The sequence below is a fragment of the Sorex araneus genome, chromosome 5, assembly GCF_027595985.1.
Source record: "Sorex araneus isolate mSorAra2 chromosome 5, mSorAra2.pri, whole genome shotgun sequence".
In the NCBI taxonomy this organism is placed as follows: Eukaryota; Metazoa; Chordata; class Mammalia; order Eulipotyphla; family Soricidae; genus Sorex; species Sorex araneus.
This window is the reverse complement of record NC_073306.1, coordinates 30,340,619-30,350,532: the sequence shown is the minus strand read 5'-3', so window position 1 is coordinate 30,350,532 and position 9,914 is coordinate 30,340,619. Positions and strand designations below refer to the sequence as shown.

The 9,914-nt window shown below is 51.6% G+C and overlaps 1 protein-coding gene across 2 annotated transcripts in view; it reads left to right on the top strand.

The window, feature by feature from the left end:
* Nucleotides 1–6,320: 6,320 nt before the first annotated feature.
* RNF220 (ring finger protein 220) overlaps nt 6,321–9,914 on the top strand; it is a 233,026-nt gene continuing 229,432 nt past the window's right edge. The window contains exon 1 of one of the 2 annotated variants that reach the window (XM_004621576.2): nt 6,321–6,567. The gene's annotated coding sequence lies outside the window, so the exon portion shown is untranslated. The remainder of the gene's footprint in view (nt 6,568–9,914) is intronic. The other variant, XM_004621575.2, reaches the window with a different exon arrangement.

Genomic DNA, 9,914 nt, shown 5'->3' with positions numbered 1-9,914 from the left:
AATGACTATGCAAAACAAAAGCCTATAAGCAGATCAAAGTCTGATAGAGGGACCGAAGCTTAATCTATAAATAACTACAGCACAGTGAGGGAAATGGAGAAAGAAATGCTTAGTCTGTTGTGATAACCGAGTTGAGGAGAGAGGACTGGTGAGCAATATAGCTCACCTGGAGGAGACTGGGCCTAAGCATTCTTGTAGGATGATTGGGAGTTAGTTAGCTGTCAGAATTTTCAGTTCCTGGGCTGGAGAGATAGTAAGAACAGAGGTTAAAGTGTTTGTCCTGCATACAGTCAACTCTGGCTTGATCTCACAATGAACCCCTGTGCGCTGCTGGGTGTGATCTAACATTTTCAAGTGTTCAAGTGTTTTTTTAAAAGAATGTTTAGTTTTTTGGTGTACCAAGTAAGACCCTTAACAAACATTGATATATACCTTTCCAATGCACCCTAAATCTTTGTGGGATTCTTTGGAGGGGAGCACACCTAGGAGTGCTCAGGGGTTACTCCTGTTTTGGCACTTAGGCATCACTCCTGGTGGTTCTCAGGGGCCATATAGGGTGTTGAGGATGAAACCTCAGTTGGCCACGTGCAAGGCAAACACCCTACCCATTGTACTATTTCTCCAGCCCCATAAAATCTTTGTTTTTCAACTTAGGACAAGAACCTGGGTTGTTTAATATTGGAGATGGAATATGAGAAAGTATTGGATAAAATGTGCCTCTTTTGGGGGTTTCATTATTACTACAGTATAAATAACCTTAAACATTGTTTTATATTAAGGCCTAATGTATTTGTGGAGTTGAAGGCAAAATTTCCATTGATTTTTCAAGGTGAAACAGGATATGCAAATACCAAGTTGGCAGCAGGTTATTTCAAGCTTGTCCTTAGACAGTGCCATCCACCACCCCCTCGGTTTGTTTGTTTTGGGGTCACACCTATTGGTGCTCAAGACTTACTCCTGGCTCTGCGCTCAGGGATCACTCCTGGTGGGCTTGGGGGGCTATATGTGGTGCTGGGATTGAAACCCAGCCGGCAACATGCAAGACAAGAGCCTAACCCTCTTACCATAGCTCTGGCCCTCACCACCCCTTCATAGTGGGAGAGTCTGAGATATACCATAAGAATGTGTCAAGAACTTACTTGCTTCTGCACCTTAGCATATGCTATTTCCTCATACTGGGGTATTCTAACTTCCCTGGCAAATTCTCCTTACCCTTCTAGTGAACCCATCTTAAATAATATTCTATTCAACTGTGGTTTTCAGTGCAATTTAAATCCATCTCATATAGTAAAAGTTTTATTTAATTACTGGAAATGGGGTGTTAGGCTCTGTGTTCAATGGTGCTCAGGGGCTACTCCTGGCCCTGTGCTCAGGGATCACTCCTGGCTGTACTCAGGGACCATATGTGGAGCTGGCGATTGAACAAGGGTCAGCTACATGCAGAGTAATTCCCTTATCTCATAATATTTCTCCAGCCCAGAAATAGATATTTTCATGCACTCGCTTATGACTGGCCACTTTCCTAATAGCTTCAGAAAGCCAGGTCCTCCCTTCTGAGCATTTTCCCTCTCTTTATTCAGAATTTCCAAGATAGCACAATTCATATATACTCTACTTGAATCAGCTTCTGCAGCAAGACCATAAGCTTCATTAGGGTAAGGATTATTTTAACAAGTTTTCTCTTTGAGTCCTGAATTACTGGCACTCAATAGACAATAAATGAATGCTGAATCATAGTCTTGACCTTTCTCTGTGTTACTTCTGCTCTTAAAGTAACATCTTTACTGTTTATCTTCAGAGAGAGATGGGACAAAAAGTATGTTTTCTTTCTTTCATTCCCTTCCCTCCCTCCTTCCCTCCTTCCCTCCCTCCTTCCCTCCCTCCTTCCCTCCCTCCTTCCTTCCTTCCCTCCTTCCCTCCTTCCTTCCTTCCCTCCTTTCCTCCTTCCCTCCTTCCCTCCTTCCTTCCTTCCCTCCTTCCCTCCTTCCCTCCTTCCCTCCTTCCCTCCTTCCTTCCTTCCTTCCTTCCTTCCTTCCTTCCTTCCTTCCTTCCTTCCTTCCTTCCTTCCTTCCTTGCTTCCCTCCTTCCCTCCTTCCCTCCTTCCTTCCTTCCTTCTTCCTTTCTTCCTTTCTTCCTTTCTTCCTTTCTTGCTTTTTTTTCATTTTGGCCACATCTGGTGGTATTCAGGAGTTCCTCCTGGCTCTACACTCAGGAATTACCCCTGATGATGCACAAGAGACCATATGGGATGCTGGGGACTAAACCCTGGTCGGCTATGTGCAAGGCGAGTGCCTTACTCACTGTACCATCACTCCGACCCCAAAGTATATTTTTCAAAGAGGAACTTTGCTTCCTAAAGTATCAAGACCTTGGCAGGGGTGGGAGGATAATTTTTCTAGGATTTTACACCCTGCCTGGGTCCCATAAGTCAAATATATCAAGTACAACATGTTCTTAGCTGACTTGTCCCAAAAAGCAACAGGGGCATGCTGCTCTGGAATTCTCGGCATCCTCTTCGACCACTGATGCAATTGGGCAATTGGTCTCCACGCCAAATCCCTTCATTCCCTTCTTGGGTTTAAGTTCTCATGCCTGCTTCTTGCATTGGTCACTGACAGTATGTTTGTTCTACTACAACTGCCCTTTGCTCCTTTTAATGCTTTCTAATGAATATTAAAATTATAAAACTAATGTTGCTTCACTGAAAAACAAGCAAAGAGAAACATGTACAACTAAGATTCAGTACCAGGAAGATAGTAAAAGAGTTAAGGTGCTGCCTTGCATGCCCCTGGCCCTGAATTTGATCCTCACTATCACATCTGGTTTCCGGAGCACCACCAGAAATGGCCCTTGAGCTCAGAGCCACAAGTGGCCCCTGAGCATCCCTGAGTACAATCAAGAAGAGTCAAAGTCCTTCATTCCTATATTTCCCTGCTGCCCAACATTCACCCGCATCCACACTCCGCTCTTTAGACATCACCATCATTAGCAGTTTAATGTATATCCCTCTAGGCCTTTCCTGTCAGTGTGTGTGTGTGTGCTCTTGTATATACAAATAGCAAGTCATACTATTCCTCCCACTTGACAATATACAATAGGCATCCTCACATGTCAGTACATCCAAGTCTATCTCATTCTTTTTAATGACTGCCCCCTTTTAATTTGACAATCTTAATCACCTGTGAATGGGAAAGCCAAATAATCAAGCTTATTAGAATTGTACCTAAGAAAGAGTAAATCGGCTCTGAGTGAAAGCTTGAGAAATCCTCCTAGGAGTAAAATGTGTTAACTTTAGTGCTTGGACTTTGTAATGTTTATTTTGGCTATTCTGGGACCCTTTGTGCTTATTTCCTGACTTGCTGTGTTTTTGGATGGCTGAAAGAGATGGTAGCAGACCTGTGAATGAGTGATGAGGCATTACATACTCTCAATTTTGTATTATAATTTTGCTGATTTCATGTGCTTTTTATCTTTGATTTTTTTTCACTTAGATTCTCTTATTGGTGCAGACTGTTTCTTCTCACATTTAAGAACTTGCATCATAATGCAAAGCATTTTATGTGGAAGCAGTTAAATATATTTGGCTTGACCATTGGGAAGGAGCTTCTTATCTATATTGTCTACCTGTGAGAACATGTACCGAATTTATGAGAATGCTGCAAGCTAATCTGAGGAAGTCTTTTACTACCAATGAACATTAAAGTACTGACAGCATCTTGTCCTCTAAATAAAAACATCCTACAAAGAATTTCTATAGGGTCTTCCTTCTGCTTTTAGTTAACGAAGTAAGAGGCCGTACGCTTTTGATTCTGCCTTTTAGATCTTACAGTAATGTGTCCCCTCTTCATTCCATGCCCCTTGTCAGACTCTGGTATATCCCAGCTATGTCACCGGTAATGGACTTCCTAATTGATCCCCATCTTCTAACTTCCACCTTGTTCACCCAAACTAGTGCTCTACAGAAAACCCATCAGTCACACCTCTACAAACCCCTCTAGAGACTTCTCATTAATTCTAGGATAAAGGCCACTTTCCTTAGCATTGGCTACAACATCTTTGGTTGATTTGCTCCACATTTGAATATTTCTTGCTACTCAATGCCTCATACTTGAATTTCCAGGGAAATTGAGTGGCTTGTAGTTGCTTCAATATGCTATACAAAAGATTCTCAATAAGGCCCAAGACATCGTACAGCATGTAGGGTACTTGCCTTACATGTGGCTGACCCAGGCTTGATTCTCGGCATCCCATATGGGATGTTTCTGGTCCCCTAAATAGCACCAGGAGTAATTCCTGAGAACAGAGCCATGAGTAACCCCTAAGCATCACTGGGTATTACCCCACCCTCCCAAACACAGAACAAGAGTTCTCAAATGTGTGTTAAATGAAGTACCCTGTTTAGTTATAATGACCATCCAATCTGCTAGGCTCAGCATGGATGCAGTTCATGACTCTCATGCCAATGCAATTTTTAATAGTGCTCCTTCTCACCATCAAACTTTTCTTAGACCAATGAAATGTGTGGCCACCCTGAGTAGTTATTATCAAATTGATGTCTAATTCTTTCTTTGTCCCCTCTACTGGGTAGTGAGTTCTGGGAAAACAGAATGTGTTTGCCCATCCTACTGTTATATCCTCATTTATTGATTTAACTAAAAGGCTAACATGTTTAGATACTCAAAGTATAGTGTTGAATAAAATATGGGGTGGAGAAACAGTACAGCAGGTTAGACACTTGTCTTGCTTATTGACAACCCAGGTTTGATCTCTACCATCCCATATAGTCCCTGAAGCACCACAAGGAGTGCATTGAGTGTAGATCTAGGAGTAGCACCTGAGCTCTGATGGGTGTGATCCCAAAACCAAAATAAAAATAAATAAATAAATAAGTAAATATGACTCTTGCCCGCATGACGCTTACAATCCTGTGGTGGTGGCAGGGGTGATCATCTAGGGGGAAGAATAATGCCAAATATGAAAAAAGAATTACTGCTGTGCGGATGGATAAAGATTTAGAGGTTCCTAAACAAACAACTCTAATCCTATGGATTACAGGCACAGAAATAGTCATCAACCTACAACTCTGGGTTGACCAAATTAGTATTTATAGAGTTGCAAACATAAATCTTTAAATACAAACGCGTCTACCTAACTACATGTAATATTTCTGTGCTAACTTCATGATGAACCTTTTTGGGGGGCGTGAAATCCCAGCAAAATAGAGACCTTATAGGCTCTGTTTCCAGCGGGACAACTGTCACACCCCCCCCCACACACACACACATACTCAGTTCACAGGTAAATTATCAGTATGTACACCATCCCCTTTCTTTCTAGATGAGAAACTTGAGTTTCAGAAACTGAGCCACAAAACAAAGAAATTAGATTTAAGCCAGGATTAGATTTTGGTTGGGCTTTGCTTTCAGAGCGAGGACTAGGCTTTCATAGATTGGGGGACAGTGTTTCCACTGCAGGTAAATTACAACCCCCTTCCACCTCAGCTTCTTCCTCCCTGCATAAAATTCTCCGGATTAATTAAGATTATGTAAAAGCATTGAGACTTGTACCCCTGCATCTAGAAGGCACTCAGGGAAACCGGCTTCTCCAGCCATCTATTTATCCTCCTGTCTTTGGTGCATTAGAGGGTGATATAAAATGATTCAAAGAGAAAGAACTATAATAGCAACACCAATAAAAATGTTTATTCTCAAATCAGGGTGTTAAATAAACTAGGCCCTCTCTCCTCCCTCTAAAAATTACGGTTTTATTTATATTCATTTCATTTATTATTATAGTCAAATACCCAGAGAAGCATTCCAGGAGCAAAGCAGTCAGTAGGCAAGGCTTCTCTGGGAGGAAAAAAAAAACAAAAAACCACTATGTATGCCGGAGCTGGAAGTTAAGGGGCCATTCACCAGCCGTGGGTGTCTGTCCTAAAGATTCACTCCCTTATTCTTCTCCACTTTTGGTTCCAGAAGGGAAGAGGAGCACCAAGCCATTCCGTGAGGGCACTAGGGAGGGAAAGCGGGGGACAAAGGCAGGCGGCAGCTTCAGTTGCCACAAGGTCCTTGTGGCGACCCCAAGACTTTCAGGCTCTTGGGTGAGGGCGGGCAGGTCTGTTCTCCAGGAGTGCCCTGGGTCTGGACTCCATTTCCCAGAGTCCCTTAGTGCCCTAATGTATTCAGTGCTCCTAGTGCCTGTATGTGTGTGAGTGTGAGAGAATGTGTGTGTGTGTGTGTGTGTGTGTGTGTGTGCGTGCGTGCGCGCGCGCGTGTGTGTCTCGGAGTCCCTGGGAGAGTGGAGGCTCATTCACTGATTAGAGCCAGCGCTGAGAGGCAGCACTGCTCCTTCTCTCACACCAACCGAGTCTCTTGATCTGTACATGCAATCCCAGGCAGCTCGCGAGCACAAACCCGGGGCCAGCCGCCTGCTGCTGCTGCTGCTGCCGCCGCCGCCACCGCTGCCTCCGCCGGCCCAGGGCACCCGGGACTTTTCATGCACCGCACTCCCCGCCTTCTCCCCTCCGTGTCCACAAAAGTGCGACCGTTCTCCTAAGGAATTTCCACGGCAAGTATGGAGCCCAGAGCGGGGTGTGGGGAGGGGTGTGCGTACCCTAGCGGGGTGGGTGCCAGCGCGGCCCGGTTGCTCGGGAACCTGGCTAACTTTCCGGGGTCGGTTTCCAAGGCATTCGGGCGCCTCCCCCTCTGCCCCCATCCCGCAAGCCCACCCGGCAGGGGCAGGGACTGGGACTGGCTCGCCCAAGAACCTTCGCGCCGGTGCCTCCCGGCGTCCTTGCCCTGCGCGCTCTGTGCGCTGCCGCGCTCAAACTTTCCGTCTGGAGTTTTCCTTAATGTGTTTTATTTGGGGGGTGCGAGGGGGAGGGACCAGACGCGGGCATTGCACTAGTCGGGAGGGTGAGGGGACAGCGAGGGAACGAAGCAAGACTTCTCTTACTAAACCCACCCCACTTTGTTTGGGTCCGTCGCCCGAATGCCCGCTCGCCCGACTGCCCAGTGTATCGCGCGGTGATTTCCGGCGGGGCCGGGTGGTCCCCAGTGGGAAGCCGGAGGCTGCGGGGCGGGATGGAAAGGGGGGATGGAATGAGAAAGGCCCCCGACCGCCCCCACGTAGCACCCGGCCGGCTGGGTGGGGTATCCAGGGCGCAGGCTGGGAGCCTTGGGGGCCCCGGGGGGCTTCGCTTCACTTTCTCCCCCAGCCCGGGAGGGCGTGAAGGGCGTGGAGGGAGGTGGGGGTGGGCTGGGGACCCGCTGCAAGCAGGAAGGAGGCAGGTGCTGGCCCCGAGGGGACCGTTCTCAAATGCAACCGGTAAACTCCCCGCTTCACTCCGCTGCACCGGCTTGGCCTGGGAGCAGCCTGACCCGTGGGGGGTCTCCCGGGATTTTCGGGGTCGGGGTTGTTTCGTTTAGGTCCTACGGAGCCGGGCGGGAGGACACCCCCACCCCAGCAGCCTGCGGCGCGTTGCTCTTTCCCTAGTTTTGTTTTCATCTTAGACCTGCCTTTCACCGACTCAGAATTTCTGCTTCTCCGACTTGAGAACAAAACTTTTCCGCGAGCACGCCGGGCGCTGCCGTCCTGCGGCCGTCGCGCGCCGCAGCCCGAGCGACCGCGTCCAGCCGCGGCGGGCCAGGCCACCGTGCTCCTGAGCCTCCGGCCGCCCCCCACACCCCACCCCCGCACCAGCCCCGGGCTTTTCAGGGCTCGGCCTGGGCGTTTCGCCTTTGTGCTTTGTAAGGGAAAGCCTTTTCTTCCAGGGCACAACAAACTTGGGCGGAGAGCTTCCGTGTGTGGCCCCCCGGGCGAGGCCGCCCACCGCGGTGAGGCCGCCCGAGGGGATGACCCGGCGGTCCTCGGCTCCTGGAGCCCCGCCGTGAGCTCGAGGCCCGTGTGGACCCGGAGTGGCGAGGGCGCGAGGGAGCCCCGAAAGCGCGGGGGTGCGGGCAGCTGGAGGCAAAGGAAGAGCTCCAGCCGGGCGTTAAGAAAGCGCTGCTGTCTCTGGCTTGACCGCCGCCCCGGGGAGGGCCCGAGCATCGGCCGCGAGCTGGGCGCGCGTCTGCCTGGGTGGGTGCAGGGGGCAGGATAGCTCGGGTGGGGCTCGGCCTGTCCAGGCCAGGCCGGAGCGCTCGGGGGGTCCCTGGCCTGCGCCGCCTCTGTGGTTCCACGCAGGCCAAGACTCGGGCACGCGGTGCCCACGATGCCCACTGTCCTCGTCTCGCCGCCCGTCATTGCCCCGGATTTGGTTTGAGGGGCAAAAGGCAAAGAAAGAAAAGAGAGAAAAGGGCGGGCTGTGTGGACGCGGCGAGGCAGCTTGGAGGGAGCGGAACCAGCAGGGGTGTCTGGCCTCCGCCTCGGCGCGTCTCGGTGTTTTTTTTTTTTTCTCCCCCACCCCCACCCCGCGGCAAGTGGAAACTGGGCGGAGTGGGGGGACAGGCAGCAGGAGCGTCGAGGAAACGCACTGCGGGCGTCTTCCGTTGCCACCGCCGCTGGCCCGCGGAGACCCAGCCCGAGTGGCGTGAGTTGGCTCGCTGCGCCCCGGGGCGAGGAGGGAAGGCCGAGGGTCGGGCGGGGACCCAAGAGGACCCCGGCTAGACGCGGAGCGAGCCGGGACACACCTGTTCTGCGCGCCCTTGGGGTGCGGCGGCCGCAGAGCCCTGGGTCCCCAGCCCGGGAGGAGCGGGCTCCACGCGCGGGCGCCTACCTGCGGGAGCGCCGCCATCCAGGAGGCTGGTGGCTGCCCGCCGGGGCGGCGGCGCGCGGCGAGGGGACCCGAGTGACCCGCGGGGCGGGGCTGTCCAGGGACACGAGGTCCTGGGACTTTGATCGAAGGCAAATCCCTTCCGAGGCCCTGCCCCGTTGGCCCGACCTGGCTGCGGACCGGGGCCCCTCGCACCGACACCTTCTTTTCGGGTGGGTACCCTGGCTGCCCAGTTACCCGCAGATGGTTTCGTGCGGAGATAGCGGGGCACCTGAAATATTCTTTGTGCACAGGCCGCGGGGACTGGGCGAGAGGGGTCAGGCTAAGGAGTGGCGGGGCCCAGCTTGGCGTGGGCCCCAAGTTTAGATCGCTATCGCCCTTACCGCCGCGTCTTCCGTTTTCCCTAAAAGAGTCGCTTTCTCCCTGCTGGAGAAGGCTCGGCGGATTCTGCACCCGCGCGCTGAGCCCGCAGCCCCGCCGTCGCGCGCTCGGACAGGAGGGCGGGCCGGGCTGGGCACTGCACCCGAGCACCAGTCTTTGCTGGGGTCCCGGCCCACATCAGCGCCCCAGCTCCGCTGTGGCCTCTGGCGTCCCCAGCCCTTGCAGGTGGGGGGCGGGGGGGGGACATAGTTTCTGTTAGAGCAGAACATTCAGTTTCCTTCAGTGTGCGAGAATTCTCTTACAGCGAAGTCTGTGAACTTTAAAAACAAACAAAAAACACCTTTCTTGAGTTCCTCGCACCCCCATCCCCGCTGGCCTTGTTCCCCATTGTTCTCTCCTTTTTTGAAGTTGCCTGTTAATTTTTTTTAAAGTTTATTTATCAAAGGGGAGAGCAGGGTTTCATGGGTTGTATTATTTTGATTCCTGGCCTCTGGAAACGGCTCCGAGGAGACCACAGTGTCACCTGTTGTGATGAGCAGGGGCGTGCGGGGTGTGCGTCTCAGTGGCTCGGAGCTCGGCCCCGGGGACCAGCCTCGCAGCTTCTTTGTAGCAACCCCTGACGAAGGGCTAGACTCCCGGCTGCTGCGGCCGCAGCGCCGCTTCCTTCCCCGCGGGCAGTGGCTCGGGCCAGCCAGATCGGACGATGCCCCGGGCTGGCTAGAGTCAGGGTGGGCGCTTGCCCACTCTGACTTTCTCGCTGGCTCTCTGCTTTTGCGTGCGAGGGTAACTGGTTCGCGCCCGAGAGCCGGAGCGCTGCGCC